Source organism: Budorcas taxicolor, chromosome 11 (genome assembly GCF_023091745.1).
Source record: "Budorcas taxicolor isolate Tak-1 chromosome 11, Takin1.1, whole genome shotgun sequence".
NCBI classification, from domain to species: domain Eukaryota; kingdom Metazoa; phylum Chordata; class Mammalia; order Artiodactyla; family Bovidae; genus Budorcas; species Budorcas taxicolor.
The window spans coordinates 116,877,742-116,901,892 of NC_068920.1; positions in this window are offsets into that span (position 1 = coordinate 116,877,742).

A 24,151-nucleotide genomic window follows, 5' to 3' on the forward strand; every position below is an offset into this window, starting at 1 on the left:
GCAGAGTACATCATGAGAAATGCTGGACTGGAAGAAACACAAGCTGGAATCAAGATTGCTGGGAGAAATAACAATAACCTCAGATATGCAGATGACACCACCCTTATGGCAGAAAGTGAAAAAGAACTAAAAAGCCTCTTGACGAAATTGAAAGAGGAGAGTGACAAAGTTGGCTTAAAGCCCAACATTCAGAAAATGAAGATCATGGCATCTGGTCCCATCACTTCATGGGAAATAGATGGGGAAACAGGGGAAACAGTTTCAGACTTTATTTTTGGGGGGCTCCAAAATCACTGCAGATGGTGACTGCAGCCATGAAATTAAAAGACACTTGCTCCTTGGAAGAAAAGTTATGACCAACCTAGATAGCATATTCAAAAGCAGAGACATTTCTTTGCCAACTAAGGTCCGTCTAGTCAAGGCTATGCTTTTTCCAGTAGTCATGTATGGATGTAAGAGTTGGACTGTGAAGACAGCTGAGCACTGAAGAATGGATGCTTTTGAACTGTGGTGTTGGAGAAGACTCTTGAGAGTCCCTTGGACTGCAAGAAGATCCAACCAGTCCATTCTGAAGGAGATCAGCCCTGGGATTTCTTTGGAAGGAATGATGCTGAAGCTGAAACTCCAGTACTTTGGCCACCTCATGTGAAGAGTTGACTCATTGGAAAAAAACTCTGATGCTGGGAGGGATTGGGGGCAGGAGGAGAAGGGGACAACAGAGGATGAGATGGCTGGATGGCCTCACCGACTCGATGGATGTGAGTCTGAGTGAACTCTGGGAGTTGGTGATGGACAGGGAGGCCTGGCGTGCTGCGATTCATGGGGTCGTAAAGAGTTGGACATGACTGAGTGACTGAAATGAACTGAACTGAACTGAAATACATTGATGTTTACTAAAAAAAGAAGTAAGAAAGCTCTCAAATATGGAACCAAAACTAAATATTAATATCAATTAATTTTACAACATAAGTACATGTTATCAAGTTCTTGAAACATTACAAATGTGGCAGGTAAATCTGGAAGTTCATATGCACAATGCAACAAACAATGTGTGTTAGTCACTCAGTCATGTCCACCCTTTGTGACCCCATGAACTGCAGCATGCCGGGCTCCCCTGTCCATGGGATTTCTCAATCAATGTAATATGAAGTAATTAAACTCTGCATTTTTCAAAATTTCTAAACTATAACATTCCTGACATAATAAGTGATTATAAGATAGTTTTGAAAAAAATTAAGAATTATATAGGATACTGACAATAAAAAGAGGAACACTTTTTTTCCAATTATTGAGATATAATTAACATGTAATACAATGTAAGTTAATACAGCTATATATTTTTAACCAAGTACTACAGTGGGATTAGTTAATACCTGTATTACCTCATATAGCTACCAAGGTTCTTTAAAGTGAGAACACTTAAGATCTGTACTCTTAGCAACTTGCAGTTACATAACACAGCATTGTTAACAATAATCATAATGTTGTATATTAGATCCACATAATTGATTCATCCTGTAATTGCAGGTTTTTACACTTTAAGCAATATCTCCCCATTTCAGTAATCCCCCAGAGCCTGGCAATCATCATTATACCCTGTTTCTATGAGATCAAATTTTTTAGATTTTATATTTTAGTGAGAGTATAGTATTTGTCTTTCCATGTCTCACTTAATTTCACTTAGCTTAGTGCCCTCAGGCCATCCATGTTGGGGACAGTGGCAGATTTCATTATTTTTGTAGCTTAATAATATTCCATTACATAGCTGCATGTCCTTTAGATTCATCTTTAGATGGACAATCGGACTGTTTCCATATCTTGACTACTGGAAATAATACTGCAATGAACATAAACATGTGATACCTCCTTTGGATACTTGATTGTATTTCCTTGCATATTTATCTAGAAGTGGGGTTGATGGATCATATAGTAGTTCTATTTTTAATTTTTTGAGGAACATTCATACCATTTTCCGTAGTGGCTGTACCAATTAACATTCCTACAAGTAGTGCACAAGGGTTCTTTTTTTTCCTCTACATCCTTGCCAGTACTTATTATTTCTTGTCCTTTGGCAACAACTATATAACATGTGTGAGGTAATATCTCATTGTGGTTTTGAATTGCATTTTGCTGAAGATTACTGATATTGGGCATCTTTTCAGATATCTGATGCTCATTTTTATATATGTTTTTGGAAAAGTCCATTCCTTTTCCAATTTTTAAAATTGCAACTTTTTTTTTTTTTTATGTTGAGTTGTGTGAGGCTTTACATATTTAAAATATTAACTCTGTGTCGGATATATGTTTTGCAAATAATATATACCACTCTGCCTGTAGGTTGCCTTTTTGTTTTGTTAATCGTTACTTATGCTGTTCAGGAGCTTTTGAGTTTGATATAGTCTCAGTCATTAACATTTATTTTTTTCTTGCTTGTACTTTCGGTGTTATAACCATGAAATCATTGTCAAAACAAATGCCAATGGATTTTTTCATATGTTTTCTTCTAGGAGATTTATAGATTTAATTCTTATGTTAAGTTTTTTGATCTAGTACAAGTTAATTTTTATTGATTTTTAAAGACAAGGATCCAGTATTTATTACGCTGTTATTCATTTTCTTCAATGATATTTATGATTATTATATTATTGTTTATTTTCCCCCTCAGATATGTTAGTCTTTGGTTAATATATTTAACTGTTCTGATGTGTGAGTATATATATGTATACATATACATATATATATTTATGATTACTATATCTTCTTAATAGGATTTCCCTGGTGGCTCAGAGGGTAAAGCATCTGTTTGCAATGCAGGAAACCCTGGTTCAATCCCTGGGTTGGGAAGATCCCCTGGAGAAGGAAATGGCAGCCCACTCTAGTATTCTTGCCTGGAAAATCCCATGGATGGCGAAGCCTGGTAGGCTACCATTCATGCGGTTGCAAAGAGTAGGACACGACTTCACTTTCACTTTCACTTATCTTCTTAATAAATTGACCCCTTTATCATCATAAAATAACCTTATTGATCTGTTCCTACTTTTTTGACTTAAGGTCAGTATTATCTGATGTAAGTATGATTACCAATACCCTCTTTTGGTTTCCAATTGCATGGAGTATGTTTTGCCGTTCTGACACTTTGAGCCTATTTATGCCCCTCCATACATAACTTAATTGAGTCTCTTATAGGCAGCACATCATTGGGTCTTTTAGCAGAGATGGAGAACTTAGTCCACTTACAATGAAAATTTATTAATAGGTTAAGACTTACTAATACAGTCTCAATTATTTCCTGGATGTTTTGTAGGTCTTTTATTTTCTCCCTTGTTACTGCTGTTCTTTGTGGATTATTTTCCACAGTGGTCTGCCTTGAATCTGTTTTCTTTATCTTTTGTAGATCTACTGTAGGTTTTACATTGTGATTATTATGAAGCATACATAAATCATCCTATAGATATAATGGTCTCTTTTACACTAACATCTGAACTTCAGTTGCATACCAGTGAGCCCTCCCTCCATAAAGTTATCATTGGCTTTCTCAGCCATAATCTTATAGTCCAGGAGAGAGTGGGATGATTTATTCAAAGTACTGAAAAGAGAGAGAAAAAAAAAAAAACACAAAACAAAAATTTCATACATAAACTCTACCTTTTTATTCCATTTTCTATTTTGATGTTATAATTTTCCTCTTTTTTATTGTGCATTGATTAACAAATGATTGGTGATGGTGGTTTAGTTGCTAAGTCATGTTTGATTCTTGTGACCCCATGGGATGTAACCTACCAGGCTCCTCTGTCCTTGGAATTTCCCAGGCAAAACTACTGGAGGGGTTTGCCGTTTCTTTCTCCAAGGTATCTTCCTAACCCAGAGATCAAACCCAAGTCTCTGGTATTGCAGGTGGATTTTTTTACCAACTGATCTGCCATGGGTATAGTTATTTTTGGTGTTCACTGCCTTTAAAATTTGGGTTAAGTTGTTAGCACATCACTGTATTACAATATTAGAGTATTCTGAATTTGACTGTATACTCACCTTTACAAAAAAAGGGATCCCCTGGTGGCTCAGCTGGTAAAGAATCTGCTGGCAATGTGGGAGACCTGGGTTTGATCCTTAGGTTGAGGAGATCCCCTGAAGAAGGGAATGGCTACCCACTCCAGTATTCTGGCCAGGAGAATTCCATGGACTGTACAGGTCATGGGGTCACAAAGACTTGGACACCATAGAGCTTTCACTTTCACTTTACCTTTAACAGTGCATTATCTATTTTTATATGTTTTAATGTTACCAGTCAGAGTCTTTTCATTTCAGCTTGAAGATTTCTTGTAAACCAGGCCTCGTGTTGATGAAAGCCTTGAGCTTTTATTTGTCTGGAAAAATCTTCATTTTATTAAGCATAATCAGCCTGATAGATTATTTTTGGCGGTTGGGGCTTCTTGTTTTCTTTTCTTTTTTCCTTCTAGCACTTTGAATATTTTATCTTACTCTCTCTTGGCCTGCAAGTTATGGTCGAGAAGTCCAACGATAGCTTTATGGGGGAGGGGCTACTTGTAAGTTAATAAGCAATTTTTTTCTTGCTATTTTTTAAGATTCTCTTTTTATTTTTGACAATTTTATTATTGTGTCTTGGAGACAATTTTTGAGTGTTTTTTTTTTAATATATAAAGTATGAGCTTAATGAACTTGGAAATTCAAATCTCTTTCTGCATGTGGGATATTCTCAGCTGTTATTTCTTTAAATAAGTTTTCTACCATCTTCCCTTTCTCTTCTTCTTCTGAATTCCAATAATCTACAGTTTGATCATTTTTATGGTATCCCAGAGATCACATAGGCTTGTCACTCTTTTTTATTCTTTTTCCTTTGTTCTCTTCTGACTGGATAATTTCTAACATTTGTTTTCTGATTCACAGATTCTTTCTCATGATCATTCAAGTCTGTAGTTGGTGCTCTTTACTGCAATTTTCATTTAACTCATTGTATTACTCAACTCTAGAATTTCTGTATTCCTATCATATGATACCTCTGTTAAACTTTTCACTTTGTGTATTGTTTCCCTGACTGTATAAATCAGGAAATCCTGATTATCTTTCTGTGTTTTCTTTATAGCTCTTTTGCTGTTTTTGATCAGGCACTGTGTCACGTCCAACTATTTGTAACCCCATAGACTGAAGCACGCCAGGCTCCATTGTCCTCAACTATCTCCTGGAGTTCGTTCAGATTCATGTCCATTGAGTCAGTCATGCTATCAAACCATCTCATCCTCTGTCATCCCCTTCTCCTTTTGCCTTCAGTCTTTCCTAGCACGAGAGTCTTTTCCAGTGAGTCAGTTCTTCACATCAGGTGGCCAAAGTATTGGAGTTTCATCATCAGCATCAGTCCTTCCAATGAATAGTTAGGGCTGATTTCCTTAGGGTCGACTTGTTTGGCCTCCTTGCAGTTCAAGGGACTCTCAAGAGTTTTCTCCTGCACCACAATTCAAGAGCATCAATTCGTCAGCACACAGCCTTCTTTATGGCTTCTGTATACCTCTTTAAGTTTTCTTAAAGCAGCTATTTGAATTTTTTACAGATAAGAGTTCTGTGTATTTATGATCAGTTACTAAAAAATTACTGTGATATTTTGGTAGTTTCTTGTTTCCTTGATTTTTCATGTTTCTCAAGGTCTTCCACTGAGGCCTTTGCATTTGAAGTAGCACTCACTTCTCCAGTTTTACTAATTGCTTTTGGAAGAGAAACGCCTTCTGTTAGTCCTGCTAGGTATTGTAAAGGCTTGCTCAGACCTTCTGTAGACATATCAGTTTTATATTTCTTGCTCTGTCTTGTGTCGGAATTGTTAGCTTCCATATAATGATGCAATCCCACTCCTGGGCATATATCTGGAGAAAAGCATGATCTGAAAGAATAAATGCACCCTGATACTCATTGCAGCACTGTTTGTAACAGGCAAAGCATGGAAGCAACCTAAATGCCCATTGACAGAGAATTGATAAAAAAAGGTATACAATGGAATAAAAAGAATGAAATAATGGATAAATAAATGAAAAGAATGAAATGATGTCATTTACAGCAACATGGATGGATTTAGAGAGTATCTTACTAAATGAAGTAAGACAGAGGAAGAGAAAGATCATATAATATCACTTATATGAGGAAAGCAAAAAAAAAAAAGAAATGATATAAATGAATTTATTTATAAAACAGAAACATACAGATTTAAAGAATGAACTTATAATTATGGGGAAGGAAGGGGGCAAGGGATTGTTAAGGAGTTTGGAATTGAATGAACACACTGCTATATTTAAAATGGATAACCAACAAAGATCTACTATATAGCAGAGAGAACTCTGCTCAATATTGTATAATAACCTAAATTGGAAAAGAATTTGAAAAAAAATAGATGTATGTGTATATATGTATATATAAAATATGTATGTATGTATAACTGAATGTCTTTGCTGTACACCTGAAATTATCACAACATTGTAAATAAACTATATTCTAATACAAAATTACAAAATTAAAAACAAATAAAAACAACATAGTTAAAAAAAGTATGCCTACTCTCAGTCTTGCAGCACACCAGGCCAGGAGTCGATGGGCTTCCTTTTCTTTCTAAAGGCAAAGCTAATGTTTAGGTTTGTGATCTCTCACTGATCTGCAGATCTGGGCCATCCTTCTGAGTATGCTCACCAGCTATCTGCCAAAGCTCGATATCACCATTGTCAGGAACATGCAGAGGGTAGGGCCACTGGGTGTGTGTACGTTGTTGGGGAGGGAGGAGGTGTGAAATGTGCAGAGCACCAGAGACATCTGTGTACTATTTAGGGATTGACAAGTGAGCCATCCTTTGTGGCTCCTGGGTAGGCTTTTTGATGGAGTCTACAACACAGTAGGATCCTTATGCCTTTAATGCTTCTAAAAAATCTTATCTGATTCTTCCAGACTCTTACCTCATGCATCTCATGACTCAGTCCCCTGGATGAGGAGAAAGAGAAGTGGTACCCTCTGACAAGGTCCCACACAGCTGGGAAAACCCCATTCTCACTTTCATGTTCTCTTTTCCTTTGTGGGGGAAATTATGGGCTGAGGTTTCTGCTGGCACTGAGCTGTGCTGTCTTGAAGAAGAAATGATTTGGGTAAAATCAAATTGTTCCTCCTATTTTCTCCGGTACATCCAATTTACATTTCAGCCTAAGATTTGTTTGTTTGTTTTACTTTAATATTGTGCAGGAACTTCTCTGCTGAAAACCTGGACTTCCACAAAGGCTCTTGTGTATGTGATGATTATCAGTGGTCAGCAGGGGCCCCAGGACTATAGCCAAGAGTACCTGGAGTTGGTTCACAGTCTACTGCAGGGTCCCCAACTGGGACCAAGCTCCGAATGCCATTATCCAATGAGTTTACAGGATTTCTCCTGGATCCCTTGGTGTGTGTTGCTGGATCCCACAGCTACCACATAGCTACTTTTGTCTACAGAAGGATGCCAGATAGTTGTTGGTGAAGGGATATAATGAGGGATATCTTATTAAGCCATGTGCTGGCATTATTGTGAGGGGAACTTTAACTTGTTAATTTTCACATTCTTCGCAAATGGTATACGTGAAGGTAATTTTTACAATTAGAATAAGAGAATGGTGTCTCTTATCTCACTTTAACTTAATATATGGTCAGTTCTGTCTAGTGCTTATGAAAGAAAAACAAACGTCAGAATTGAAAAAAATCTGCCATTAGCTTTATTTATTAATAATATATTTATCTCCTAGATGAAAAAGAGAATCAACAAATCATTAGCACTTATAAAAGATTTTGTTTGCAGATAAAAGACATATTTAAAAAAATAAATTACAACAAACCACAATTGAAAATCAAGATATTTGTAATAGCAACAAAAACTATAAAACCTTTAAAATAGTACACAAAACCTCTTTGAATAATAAGCACAAAAGCAGTTCTGAAACAAAATTAATAGCTTTATACTTTTATGAGATAGATTAATACTGTAAAATACATTTTATTTCCAATTTTAAAAAGGAGAACTGAATAAAGAGATGGGGAATTTGCCTACCTTTGGCCACCTCATTCCAAGAGTTGACTCATTGGTAAAGACTCTGTTGCTGGGAGAGACTGGGGGCAGGAGGAGAAGGGGACGACAGAGGATGAGATGGCTGGGTGGCATCACTGACTCGATGCACATGAGTTTGGGTGAACTCTGGGAGTTGATGATGGACAGGGAGGCCTGGCGTGCTGCGATTCATGGGGTCGCAGAGAGTTGGACATGACTGAGAGACTGAACTGATCTGAAGTGCAGATTGCAAAACCAGTAATAGATCTATGTATGTATTACACTTTGGTTGATAATGAAGCTGAGAAAGAGGAAAAGAGAGAAAAAAATATCTGTGGGGAAACATGAATACTTTAGTAGAGGGTTATATTTATCTTCCAAAGATGGCCTCAATAATATCTCCCATCCTACAAGTTCTTTCACAGTGTGACCTGTGAATGAACAGGTAATTAAAAGAGAGAAACCCCAAAGGAACTTCAGGCACATGAAAGTTGTTCAAACTCATTGGTAATTAGAATCAAGTAAATTAAAATAATAACGAATTATCACATTGTACTTATGAGATTGGCCTTGAGGGAAAAGTTACTCATCATCAGTTGTGGAGCTGTACGCATAAAGGAGCACTCATGCAAGATGGGAGGCTGGTGTATCCAGAGTGTATGTTAGTCCAGAGTCAAATTAATTGCACTGATACTCTGCGATACAATAATCTCACCCTTGCACATAAATCTCCGAAGAAACATTTGCAAAAATGTTTACTGCAGTTTTGTTTGTGGAAATAAGAATTTGGAGGCAGTTGTTGGAGCATCATTATGGCTATATTAAGTAAAACAGAGAGGAAGTACTCTATAGAGTATTATATAGCATTAGATCCATGGTGATGTGAAGATCTAAAAATAATTCTGATTTTTAAGAAATAAGGTGAGATATTAGGCTAATAGTATTCATGTAAAGTAAAAATCCATGCATATAAAGATCTAAGGTATATTTTACAAAGCTCAGTCTAAAATTAATTATGTTGAATAGATTATGGAGTAGGCAGTGAGGATATTGACAATTCATAAAATTGGTGATATAATTGACATATGAAGTGAAAAAATAGGTTAAAATAGATTAAAAAGAAATTTATGTATTTTCTTAGGGGTAAACAGAAATATTAATTGAGAGAGGATACATACCCAAGTATCTCTTTGTTGCTTCACCTTACTGTTGCAATCAATAACTCAGGGGAAAAGTATATTTGTGTTTGAGATCAACTTAAAATGACCGACACTGGTCAAGACAAACCTTCACAAGTTTCTCTGTTACCCAGATCATGCCCTGTTTCTTTGGTGCTTTTTTCCCTCTAGAGCTAGAAATTGCTTTTGACCCAGCACCTAGAGTAGAATGCAACCCATTATTCCTGTTCAATTTTTATTTCAGTTTTCATTGTATTTTTAAGGATGAGACTATCACTAGCATGCTAGAAAAATTGATTCTAGTTTCCTTCATAGAATGCTAAAGTTGGAAGAACCGTCACTGAACATCAAAAACAGAAGCAAAGCTTTTCAAACTGTGGCTCAGTAGGCAGAACAGGGAATTCAGGAACCCTCCTATCCCAGCTATGTGCAAGTCCAGACATGTAGATTTTTCACATCAGGGTCTTGATACTACTCAGTTCTTGTCATTAATAAATATATCAATATTCTCATAGGTTTTCTAACAAAGTGACTAGAATTTTTAAAAGAGAAGGAGAGAAAGAGGGAGGAAAGGAAGAAAGGAAGGAAAAGAGGGAAGGAGAGAAAAGAAAGGCAATGTTTTAAAATGCCTGCCTCATTTCAGTTACCATCTAAGATCTATTTCGTTATCTCTTTTTAAAGAAATGAGGAAATCTTTGAGACTCTAAGGGGTTCAGCAACTTTCTCAGAGTTTAAAAGCATGTAAGTAGAACAATGAGATTAAAAGCTACTCAAAACATAGCTCATGGAAATCATCAGCATCATCATCTGGGAGGTTGGTAGAATTGAGAAATTTCAGGCCTCACCTTTGAGTCTGAATCTGTGGGTTTGGGACCCTAAAGTCTGTGTTTTAACAAGCTTTCTATATGCTTCCCATGCACATTAAATTTTGATATCCTCTCCTACACCTATGTGCTTTCTCCATTATGCTAAGAAAATATTCTAGAAACTGTCTTTGTGCTCTTTCTAGTTTATTTAAAACTTTCTGTCCTCTGAACCAATATGAGGAAACAGCAGACTAAGGAAGGCTAGAAATATTTCATATGGCTTTTTTTTTTTTTTTTTTGTCTTCCTAAAGAGAGAAAAAAAGCGCTGCTAGAATAACTTACTTTTTTATGCAGGCAAACTTCAATGCATACTTGTATTAGAAAGCATAGAATAGTATATCTTCTAAATGATTGTCATTTAAGGAGAAATATCTTGAATCTGCTTAAGCCAAAGTTAGGAATGAAAATGAAGTATGATTCTCATATGAAATGATGTGGTTGCCCCCCTCTCATTAGTCCATTAGTTCAGAGATTAATACTGCTTTAATTTAATGGCTATAGTCAATGTTCAATGTTTGGCTGCATGTGAAATGTGTGAAGTATAAGTTCATTTGCAGCATTTGGCAGTATAAATCAGTCTTCTTGTTCATGAATTTCCCTTCAGCTAGGATCATATTTTCAGTGTGGCACATTGAATTTTTAATCTGTCATATAGGATTCAGAAATCCTTAATAGCAGATTACTAAGAATTTGCTAAAAGTGATTGCAAGTTACACATTAGCTTCAAATTAGTGAGGGTGAGTTTCCAGCAAATTTGGGAGACTGATTAAGATTTATTAAGAGCTCTCTCTCAGGGTATCATTAGATAAACAGAAAAGAAGATATTGCAATTTGAAACCATTGAAGATGACAACTTAGTATAAAATGAATACTCTATTTTTAAATCAGCTGTTGAATTGTTTGTAGTTCGCTGTAAAGTCTTAGATGATTTTTTCAATTGTACCACTCCCATTTGTTAATGAATTTGAAATATAGTAAGTAGTCTTTAGAAAATGTTTATTCTCCAGGATCGGAGTCTTTAGAATTCACTCCTCCAATGAATATATTCTAGGTCTTCTTTCCAAAGTGCCTCAGTGCATGATCATCCAGTACATTCAGCATACTGACTTTCATTCCACTCAGATTGAGCCAGCACACAAATCATTGTTATAAAGTTTTAATTGGTGCATTCCATGGGGTTGCAAAGAATTTTAATTGGGTCGTTTATTTTTCTGGAATTGAGCTGCATAAGTTGCTTGTATATTTTTGAGATTAGTTGTTTGTCAGTTGCTTCATTTGCTATTATTTTCTCCCATTCAGAAGGCTGTCTTTTCACCTTGCTTATATTTTCCTTTGTTGTGCAGAAGCTTTTAATTTTAATTAGATCCCATTTGTTTATTTTTGCTTTTATTTCCAGAATTCTGGGAGGTGGATCATAGAGGATCCTGCTGTGATTTATGTCTGAGAGTGTTTTGCCTATGTTCTCCTCTAGGAGTTTTATAGTTTCTGGTCTTACATTTAGATCTTTAATCCATTTTGAGTTTATTTTTGTGTGCGGTGTTAGAAAGTGATCTAGTTTCATTCTTTTACAAGTGGGCCAAAGAACTAAATAGACATTTCTCCAAAAAAGACATACGGATGGCTAACACACACATGAAAAGATGCTCAACATCACTCATTATCAGAGAAATGCAAATCAAAACCACAATGAGGTACCACTTCACACCAGTCAGAATGGCTGCGATCCAAAAATCTGCAAGCAATAAATGCTGGAGAGGGTGTGGAGAAAAGGGAACCCTCCTACACTGTTGGTGGGAATGCAAACTAGTACAGCCACTATGGAGAACAGTGTGGAGATTCCTTAAAAAATTGCAAATAGAGCTGCCTTATGACCCAGCAATCCCACTCCTGGGCATACACACGGAGGAAACCAGAATTGAAAGAGACACATTTAGCCCAATGTTCATCGCAGCACTGTTTATAATAGCCAGGACATGGAAACAACCTAGATGTCCATCGGCAGATGAATGGATAAGAAAGCTGTGGTACATATACACAATGGAGTATTACTCAGCCGTTAAAAAGAATTCATTTGAATCAGTTCTGATGAGATGGATGAAACTGGAGCCGATTATACAGAGTGAAGTAAGCCAGAAAGAAAAACACCAATACAGTATTCTAACACATATATATGGAATTTAGAAAGATGACAATGACGACCCTGTATGCAAGACAGGAAAAAAGACACAGCTGTGTATAACGGACTTTTGGACTCAGAGGGAGAGGGAGAGGGTGGGATGATTTGGGAGAATGGCATTCTATCATGTATACTATCATGTAAGAATTGAATCGCCAGTCTATGTCTGACGCAGGATACAGCATGCTTGGGGCTGGTGCATGGGGATGACCCACAGAGATGTTATGGGGAGGGAGGTGGGAGGGGGGGTTCATGTTTGGGAACACATGTAAGAATTAAAGATTTTAAAATTAAAAAAATAAAAAATAAAAAAAAAGGAAAAGACCCTGAAGCTGGAGAAGAAAAATAATAATAATAATAATAAAATGTATTCTTAAAAAAAAAAAAAAAAGAATTTTAAATGCTGAGAGGTTACAGTCATTAAAATCCTAGTAAGTGATTCAGTTCAGTTCAGTCTCTCAGTCGTGTCTGACTCTTTGTGACCCCGTGAATCACAGCACTCTGGGCCTCCCTGTCCATCACAAACTCCCGGAGTTCACTCAGACTCACATCCATCGAGTCAGTGATGCCATCCAGACATCTCATCGTCTGTCATACCCTTCTACTCTTGCCCCCAACCCCTCCCAACATCAGAGTCTATACCAATGAGTCAACTTTTCGCATGAAGCAGCCAAAGTACTGGAGTTTCAGCTTTAGCATCATTCCTTCCAAAAAAAATCCCAGGGCTGATCTCCTTCAGAATAGACTGGCTGGATCTCCTGGCAGTATAAGGGACTCTCAAGAGTCTTCTACAACACCAATCTTTTTCCAGCATCAATTCTTCGGCGCTCAGCCTTCTTCACAGTCCAACTGTCACATCCATACATGACCACAGGAAAAACCATACCCTTGACTAGACGGACCTTAGTCGGCAAAGTAATGTCTCTGCTTTTGAATATGCTATCTAGGATGGTCATAACTTTTCTTCCAAGAAGGAAGCATCTTTTATTTTCATGGCTGAAGTCACCATCTCCAGTGATTTTGAAGCCCCCCAAAATAAAGTCTGACACTGTTTCCATTGTTTCCCATCTATTTCCCATGAAGTGATGGGACTGGATACCCATCACTTCCCATCACTTCACCCAGATACAAAGATACCATGATCTTCATTTTCTGAATGTTGAGCATTAAGCCAACTTTTTCACTCTCCACTTTCACTTTCATCAAGAGGCTTTTTAGTTCCTCTTCACTTTCTGCCATAAGGGTGGTGTCATCTGCATATCTGAAGTTATTGGTATTTCTCCCGGCAATCTTGATTCCAGCTTGTGCTTCTTCCAGTCCAGCGTTTCTCATGATGTACTCTGCATATAAGTTAAATAAGCAGGGTGACAATATACAGCCTTGACGTACTCCTTTTCCTATTTGGAACCAGTCTGTTGTTCCATGTCCAGTTCTAACTGTTGCTTCCTGACCTGCATACAGATTTCTCAAGAGGCAGGTCAGGTGGTCTGGTATTCCCATCTCTGTCAGAATTTTCCACAGTTTATTATGATCCACCCAGTCAAAGGCATTGACATAGTCAATAAAGCAAAAATATATGTTTTTCTGGAACTCTCTTTCTTTTTTGATGATTCAGCGAATGTTGGCAATTTGATCTCTGGTTCCTCTGCCTTTTCTAAAACCAGCTTGAACATATGGAAGTTCATGGTTCACATATTGCTGAAGCCTGGCTTGGAGAATTTTGAGCATTAACTTACAAGCATGTGTCTCAGAGGGTAAAGTGTCTGCCTGCAATGTGGGAGATCTGGGTTTGATCCCTGGGTTGGGAAGATCCCCTGGAGAAGGAAATGGCAATCCACTCCAGCATTCTTGCCTGGAAAATCTCATGGACAGAGAAGCCTGGTAGGCTACACTCTATGGAGTTGCAAAGAGTTGGACAGGACTAAGCAACTTCACTTTCACTTACTAACATGTAAGATGAGTGCAATTGTGTGGTAGTTTGAGCATTCTTTGGCATTGCCTTTCTTTGAGATTGGAATGAAAACTGACCTTTTCCAGTCCTGTGGCCACTGCTGAGTTTTCCAAATTCGCTGGCATAGTGAGTGCAGCATTTTCACAGCATCATCTTTCAGGATTTGAAATAGCTCCGCTGGAATTCCATCACCTCCGCTAGCTTTGTTCGTAGTGATGCTTTCAAGGCCCACTTGACTTCACATTCCAGGATGTCTGGCTCTAGATTAGTGATCACACCATCATGATTATCTGGGTCGTGAAGGTCTTTTTTGTACAGTTCTTCCATGTATTCTTGCCACCCCTTCTTAATATTTCTGCTTCTGTTAGGTCCAGAACACTACTGTCCTTTATAAAGCCCATCTTTGCATGAAATGTTCCCTTGGTATCTCTAATTTTCTTGAAGAGATCTCTAGTCTTTCCCATTCTGTTCTTCTCCTCTATTTCTTTGCATGAATTGCTGAGGAAGGCTTTCTTATCTCTTCTTGCTATTCTCTGGAACTCTGCATTCAGATGCTTATATCTTTCCTTTTCTCCTTGGCTTTTCACCTCTCTTCTTTTCACAGCTATTTGTAAGGCCTCCCCAGACAGCCATTTTGCTTTTTGCATTTCTTTTCCATGGGGATGGTCTTGATCCCTGGCTCCTGTACAATGTCACGAACCTCAGTCCCTAGTACATCAGGCACTCCATCTATCAGATCTAGGCCCTTAAATCTATTTCTCACTTCCACTGTATAATCATAAGGGATTTGATTTAGGTCATACCTGAATGGTCTAGCGGTTTTCCCTACTTTCTTCAATTTGAGTCTGAATTTGGTAATAAAGGGTTCATGATCTGAGCCACAGTCAGCTCCTGGTCTTCTTTTTGCTGACTGTATAGAGCTTCTCCATCTTTGGCTGCAAAGAATATAATCAATCTGATTTCAGTGTTGACCATCTGGTGATGTCCATGTGTAGAGTCTTCTCTTGTGTTGTTGGAAGAGGGTGTTTGCTCTGACCAGTGCATTTTCTTGGCAAAACTCTATTAGTCTTTCCCCTGCTTCATTCTACATTCCAAGGCCAAATTTGCCTGTTACTCCAGGTGTTTCTTGACTTCCTACTTTTGCATTCCAGTTCCCTATAATGAAAAGGACATCTTTTTTGGATGTTAGTTCTACAAGGTCTTGTAGGTCTTCATAGAACCATTCATCTTCAGCTTCTTCAGCATTACTGGTTGGGGCATAGATTTGGATTACTGTGATATTGAATAGTTTGCCTTGGAAATGAACAGATATCATTCTGTTGTTTTTGAGATTGCATCCAAGGACTGCATTTTGGACTCTTTTTTTGACCATGATGGCTACTCAATTTCTCCTGAGGGATTCCTGCCCACAGTAGTAGATATAATGGTCATCTGAGTTAAATTCACCCATTCCAGTCCATTTTAGTTCACTGATTCCTAGAATGTTGACATTCACTCTTGCCATCTCTTGTTTGACCACTTCCAATTTGTCTTGATTCATGGACCTGACATTCCAGGTTCCTATGCAATATTGCTCTTTACAGTATGAGAGTGCTTATATCACCAGTCACATCCACAGCTGGGTGTTGGTTTTGCTTTGACTCCATTCCCTCATTCTTTTTGGAGTTATTTCTCCACTGATCTCCAGTAACATATTGGGTACCTACTGACCTGAGGAGTTCCTCTTTCAGTATCCTATCATTTTGTCTTTCCATACTGTTCATGGGGTTCTCAAAGCAAGAATAATGAAGTGGTTTGCCATTCCCTTCTCCAGTGTACCACATTCTGTCAGACCTCTCCACCATTACCCGCCCATCTTAGGTTGCCCCACGGGCATGGATTAATTTCCTTGAGTTAGACAAGGCTGTGGTCCTAGTGTGATTAGATTGACTAGTTTTCTGTGAGTATGGTTTCAGTGTGTCTGCCCTCTGATGCCCTCTTGCAACACCAAACATCTTACTTGTGTTTCTCTTACCTTGGGCTTGAGGTATCTCTTCACGGCTGCTCCAGCAAAGCACAGCTGCTGCCCTTTACCTTGGATGAGGGGTATCTCCTCACTGCCGCCCTTCCTGACCTTCAATGTGTGATAGTTCCTCTAGGCTTTCCTGCGCCCCTGCAGCCACCTCTCCTAGGACATTGGGTTGTTCCTCCAGCCCACTGCCCCTGACCTCAGACACGGGGTAGCTCCTCTTTGCCACTGCCCTTTGGGTATGGGGTCCTCCCAGCTTCTGCCCCTGACCTCGGACATAAGTAGCTCTTCTCAGCCACTCTTAGTGGGCCAGTTGCATCCGCCCGTGCTTAGTAAGTGATTCAGTTCAGTTCAGTTCAGTCGCTCAGTCGTGTCCGACTCTTTGTGACCCCATGAATCACAGCACACCAGGCCTCTCTGTCAATCACCAACTCTCAGAGTTCACTCAGACTCACATCCATCGAGTCAGTGATGCCATCCAGACATTTCATCTTCTGTTGTCCCCTTGTCCTCCTGTCCCCAATCCCTCCCAGCATCAGAGTCTTTTCCAAAGAGTCAGCTCTTGGCATCAGGTGGCCAAAGTACTGGAGTTTCAGCTTCAGCATCATTCCTTCCAAAGTAATCCCAGGGCTGATCTCCTTCTGAATGGACTGGTTGGATCTCCTTGCAGTCCAAGGGACTCTCAAGAGTCTTCTCCAACACCACACAGTTCTAAAGCATCAATTCTTGCACATTTGACATTATCATAAATCTATTAATTTGTATATATAGAGATATATATAAATGTATAACATACATATATATAATTTCTTTGTATACTTTTAGATATCAAAGTCAAGTTCCATGGGGGAAAAAAATGTCAAGTTCCAGAGTCCATTTCATGGCCTCTGAATGTTGCTGTAGTAACACATATATATGATTCCATTAAAAAAAGGAGAAAAAAAGTTCTGCTTTGACTTGGAAAAATTATATACTTAAATATATATAAATATGCATATATATATATATATATTCCCATAGAAAAAAAGCAGAGGTTATGCTTTGATTTTGTTTTTCTTATTACTTAACTGTAGAGGCTATAATTAAAAACATAGAACTGGTAGTTCTACCCATTTTTTTTTTAAATTAGATGTTTCTATCGTATTTATCCCCTTGAAAAAATTCAGGGTAACATTTAAGTGTTTAGAATTTTACATTGTGGAAAATTTCATTAAAAATACATCATGAATTGAAAGATATTTCAAAGGGTCAACATTACTTACTTAGAATATGTTATGACTTATAGTAGTCTCACTATGATATTTTCAATGAATAAATTGTAACTAGACCCTCTCCTTTCCCCTTTGTATAGTAAATAAAAGATAATTCTTCTCATGTTATCACTAGGAAGAGACAGACCAATTAGAATCTGTGTATATGAGCTGAATGGATAACATTTGGATATAAGGTATTTGAAAGTATCTGCGTTCTGATAAGCAAATACAGCACATTTGACATTATCATAAATCTATTAATTTGTGTTATCCTGAACCTCATAATCTTTTTCTTCAGCTCCCCATGAAGTCCAGTGTATAAAACTGACAGATCTATGCTGGGGTTCAGAGGGAGTCATTGACACAGTATTTGGCATTAGCCTTATCAATCAAAGAGGAAAATGAACAGACTTGGGCAAATACTGTATGCTGGGACCAAGTTAAAATCAGCTAAACCACCTCCAGCTCATTGTCAACATCACTGGGGAAGTCATCATGCCATTTCTTTGTGACAACTTTTGGGCACTGACAACCAGCTGGGAGACTCCCTTAGAAAAGATATCATCTAAAATCTAATGTGCTAAGTGTGCTCTGCAGCGCTGGAGCAGAGTCTGCACAGTGCTGGAGCAACTATGAGGATATACTCCACATGCAAGGGCAGAGAAACCCCAGCAAGACAGTAGGTGCTAGAGCAGCAGGCAGGGCACTGGTGCGACTTTGAGGAGATAACCCATGTCCAAAGGCAAAGGAGACGCTCAAGCAAGATGTTAGAAGGTGTGAAATAGCATTAAGAATCAAACCCCATACCTGCCAGAGTTGCTCAGAGGGCTCAAACATAGCTTGTGCACACCAGGACCCAGGAGAAAGAAGCAGTGACCCTACAGGAGACTGACCCAGATTTGCCAGTGAGAATCCAGGAGTCTCCAGCAGAGGCATGAGTCCACGGTGGGCTACTGCAGTGGGCAGTGAGTGCTGCAGTGCAGGCATGGGACGTTTTGAAGGAGGACTCCATTATCTTCAACACCTCCATCATAGTTTGGTCCCAGATAAATAACAGGGAAGGAAGACAGCCCCACCCATGAACAGAAAATTGTATTACAGATTTATGGAGCATATCCCTGCCCATCAGAGCAAGACCCACTTTCCCCCTCAGTCAGTCTCTCCCATCAGGAAGTTTCCATAGGCCTCTTATCCTTCTTCACCAAAGGGCAGACAGACTGAAAACCACAATCACAGAAAACTAAACAATCTGATCACATGGACCACAGCCTTGTATTAACTCAAGGAAACTGAGCCATACTGTGTAGGGCCACCCAAGATGGATGAGTCATGGTGGAGAGTTCTGACCAAACGTGGTCCACTGATGAAGGGAATGGCAAACCACTTCAGTATTCCTGCATTAAGAACCACATGAACAGTATGAAAGGCAAAAAGTTAGGACACTGAAAGATGAAATCCCCAGGTCAATAGGTGACCAATATGCTACTGGAGATCAGTAGAGAAATAACTCCAGAAATAATGAAGGGATAGAGCCAAAGCAAAACCAACACCCATCTGTGGATGTGACTGGTGATGGAAGTAAAGTCCAATGCTGTAAAGAGCAATATTGCATAGGAACCTGGAATGTTAGGTCCATGAATCAAGGGAAATTGGAAGTGGTCAAACAGGAGATAGCAAGACTGAATGTTGACAACCTAGAAATCAGTGAACTAAAATGGACTGGAATGGGTGAATTTAACTCATATGACAAGAATCGTGAATCATGAACTTCCAGATGTTTAAGCAGGTTTTTGAAAAGGCAGAAGAACCAGAGATGAAATTGCCAACATTCGCTAGATCATCGAAAAACAAAAGAGTTCCAGAAAAACATCTATCTTTGCTTTATTGACTATGCCAAAGCCTTTGACTGTGTGGATCACAATAAACTGTGGAGAATTCAAGATGGGAATACCAGACCACCTGACCTGCCTCTTGAGAAACCTATATGCAGGTAAGGAAGCAACAGTTAGAACTAGACATGCAACAATAGACTGGTTCCAAATAGGAAAAGGAGTACGTCAAGGCTGTATATTGTCACCCTGCTTATTTAACTTCTATGCAGAGCACATCATGAGAAACGCTGAGCTGGAGGAAGCACAAGCTAGAATCAATATTGCCGGGAGAAATATCAATAACCTCAGAAATGCGGATGACACCACCCTGATGGCAGATAGTGAAGAAGAACTAAAGAGCCTCTTGATGAAAGTGAAAAAAGAGAGTGAAAAAGTTGGCTTAAAGTTCCACATTCAGAAAACGAAGATCATGGCATCTGGTCCCATCACTTCATGGCAAATAAATGGGGAAACAGTGGAAACAGTGACTGACTTTATTTTTCTGGGCTGCAAAATCATTGCAGATGATGATTGCAGCCATGAAATTAAAAGACACTTACTCCTTGGAGGAGTTATGACCAACCTAGACAGCATATTAAAAAGCAGAGACATTACTTTGTCAACAAAGATCTGGCCATGTCAAGGCTATAGTTTTTCCTGTGGTCATGTATGGATGTGACAGCTGGACTATAAAGAAATCTGAGCACCTAAGAATTGATGCTTTTGAACTGTGGAGTTGGAGAAGACTCTTGAGAGTCCCTTGGACTCCCAGGATATCCAACCAGTCCATCCTAAAGGAAATCAGTCCTGGGTGTTCATTGGAAGGGCTGATGCTGAAACTGAAACTCCAATACTTTGGCCACCTGATGCGATGAGCTGACTCATTTGAAAAGACCCTGATGTTGGGAAAGATTAAAGGCAGGAGGAGAAGGGGACGACAGAGGATAAGATGGTTAAATGGAATCACTGACTCAATGGACATAAGTTTAGGTTAACTCCAGTAGTTGGTAATGGACAGGGAGGCCTAGTGTGCATGGTTCATAGGGTCGCAAAGAGTCAGACACGACTGAGTGACTGAATGAACTGAACTAACCTTAAAGAGTTTAGTACCAATAAATTCTTAATAAGAACAATGTTTTATCCAAATTAATTTAATTATAATATTGTCATATGTATCCTTATTTTATTTTGATTATGAAAAATAAAATCTGTGACATATAAATAATTGGCAATATTAATCATAAGTATTACAAAAATATATCTGGTTATAAATAAAATACAATATTTCTTTTCCATTATCATCTATTATAAACTATTTAATATAGTTCAATATCCTCAATAAGATATATTTAGGACCTTGTCTATTTATTTCTATGCAGAGTAGTTTTAAGGAAAAAGTTCTGGAGGAAAATTTGGGATACAAATAGAATGATTCTTGTTTAGAAAATAAAATGTCATTTATCCAACAGTATGCATGTAGTATTATTCCATTTTTGATGTTACATATGTATGTCAATATGTATATGAATATATATAATTAAGAGGGAAGACAAAAACATATACTGTATATAGAGTTACAGATGGAAAATGTGTCTATTTGAAATAGTACAAAAATATTATGTTTTTCTAAGTAATATTCAGAAAGTTTTTAAGCAGTTTAAAAGTTGTTGAAGAGCTTCATATTATAGACATTGGGAGACTGTATTCATATACCCCATACCTACTACTCTCTGTAATCAGTATCTTCATCAGTGTAGTACATTTGTTATAAATAAAAGTACAAATCAAACCAATATTGACTTATTACTGTTAACACAAGTCAATCTTTGATTCATATTTTCCAAGATTCTGCCTAAATCTCTTTTTTATTGTTTTTACAGGATCCAATCCCTGTGTACCATATCATAGTCAATCCCCTCAAGCTATTACTAAATTTTTCTAATTTTGATGACTTTGACAGGTTTAATACTGGTCATATATTTTTCTAGAATGACTACTGATTTGAGTCTGTCTGATTTTGTTTTCCATGATTAGACTGAGGTTAGGAAAGATTTTTGAAAGTAAGACCACAGAGGTAAAGTACAATTTTCATTACATCATATCCTGGGTACATGCTATCAGCATGACTCATCACTTTTGATGACTTTGATTACCTGGCTGAGGTAGGGTTTGTCAGATTTCTGTGTAATATTGTAAAATTATCTACCCTGTCCCCCTCCCCACACACACACACATTCTATGCTGTGCTTTCTCTGGAGGAAAGTAATTGCATGAAGATCAAACTGCTTAAGAGCAAGTTTTCTCTATCTCTTCTAGGAGAGATTATCTTCATAAATCATTTAGAGTTCTTCTGAATGAGAATCTTGTCCAGTCTCTTTTATTTATTTATTCATGTATTGTTCTTATCAATTTAGATTCCTGGGTGTTTATTTTATTATTTAGATTATAATCAAATGCTACTTCATTATTATTTTTTGCTCAATTTTTTAAGCTTTCATTTGAATCTAGTTGTTTCTTTGACACATCCCCTTTGAAACTGAGCAGAATCTTTCAGGTCCCTCCCAAGTACAAAGGCCCCTCTGTATTCCCTGCCTTCTATTTATAGAAGAAAAAAAAAAAAAAAAAAAAAGCTCAAACAGGTAATGATCAGGACAGCCAAGTCACAGAATCTTGTTTCTCCCTAAAGAACTAAGATAACAATGTCTGATGCATGTCCCTGAGTGGTTTTACAGATACTGTAACAGCCACCAGAGGAGAAAAGAAACTAACTTCATGATGACCAGACTGCAACCATGAAATAAGCTGGAGTATTAATGTATAATACCCTGAATCTATGGCAAGTACAATTCCCAGAACTGACTTAAAGAGTATGAGATTACTATTAATGCTCATACTATTCCACACCTGTATGGTTATAAAAATAACAGTGACTTAATCTGCCTATATATGTAAATAAACAACTAAAATTATCAGCAAAGAGATGTTGCAGACATATTTCAACATCTGTCACTCTAAGACCTCAACACCCCTTCTCAGCATAAAGCTGGGGACCGACATTCACCCCTAATGCCATAGAAATGTCTGACAGTGAAGATTTGCATGCAGCTCTTTTCAGGAAGCAGTTCTTTGTTGAAAGCAGCTTTTTTTCAGCAAGCAACTTTTGCAGGAGACCCTTTGTTTTGTCACTTTAGCAGCTATGTTTTAACTTAACCTTTATACCAGGTTTCCCCATGCTTCGCTAACTTCTAGCCCAAACACATCATTCAGATGCTTTGATCACACAATGCTTTGCCTAACCCGTTGAATTTTTTCTCAGATTAAATAAGTAGAAATGAAGGTGAAATAATTAATGGATGACTAAATTGTTTCTACAGCTTGAGAAAACTATGGATAAGATAGCAACGAAAGGAAGACCACAAGGAGTCAGTGAACCACACGTAGTGAAAGACCATGAAAACTCTGATCCATTCCCCAGATGGTTAACTGAGACTGGCTTCCACTTTTTCCTTTCAAATGTTTTCATGGCTGAGAAGAATCCTTGGAGATGTTTCTGGGACATGAATCTGCCTTCTCCCCAGGTTCCTGGCACCTTAATAAAGCAATCTTTTCTTTTCCAGGCAACACTTGTCTCTCAAGAATTGCCTGGAGCAGTGAGCAACTGAATCTGAGTTCAATAGCACCTTTAGTGTTGTTGATGGTGGTGGTGGTGGTGACATGGATGAGTCTTTTGTTAGTTTCTATACTTTGTATTACACTTCTGTTTTGTTGGCAAGGGAAGACATTACAGGCCCATTTTGTGTGTTTCCTGTACAAATCTTTAAATCAGTTATTTCTCCAAGGTATCCTAGTTCCCTTTTTTAGAAAATGGTATTAGAAACTAAGAGTTGAGCAAAGAACATGCTCATTTCTTGGGGGAATCATTTTGCAATTTATTTACCCAACATAACACATACTTTTCTTAAAATTTTTCACTCTTGAACCCGTTCTCCCAATTGCTCCAAAATTCAATTTATAGTTAGACTTAATTTTCTTCTACCTTACAATGTCTAGGCTGAAAATACAGGGTATATTCACAGTTGGGCTTTTTGGTGGTTTGATGGTAGAGAATCACCTGCCAGTGCAGGAGATGCAAATTTCATCCGTGGGTAGAGAAGATTCCCTGGAGAAGGAAATGACAACCACCTCCAATATTCTTGTCTGGGAAATCTCATCAACAGAGGAGTCTGTTGGGCTATAGTCCATGGGGTCACAAAAAGAGTAAGACTTGACTAAACAATACTCATACTGATCACATTGAAATGTATGTCCACTTATGTACATGGATTTGACTTTTTCCCTCCCCAGTCCAAAGTTGTTTTGAGTATATATATATATATATATATATATATATATATATATACTTAGTGCGGTTGGATTCTTTACCAGTTGAGCCACATGGGAAGCCACAAGTTTGCAACACCAAGACGGCAGAGTAGAAGGATGTGTTTCATCTTCTCCTCTGAGAACTCCAAAATTATAACTCGCTATTCAACAACCATCAACAGGAGAATGTTGAATCCCACCAAAAAAAGATACCGCACATGCAAGGGCAAAGGAGAAGCCCCAGCAAGATGATGTGAAGGGCAAAATCACATTTAGAATCAAACCTCATACTCACCAGAGATGATTGGAGAGTTCAAACAAAACTTACCTGCACCAGGAAACCCCTCATAGACTGAGTCAGACCTGCCTATGAGTGTTTGAGTGTCTCCAGTTGAATTACAGGTCAGCAGTGGCCTGACACAGGGGCAGG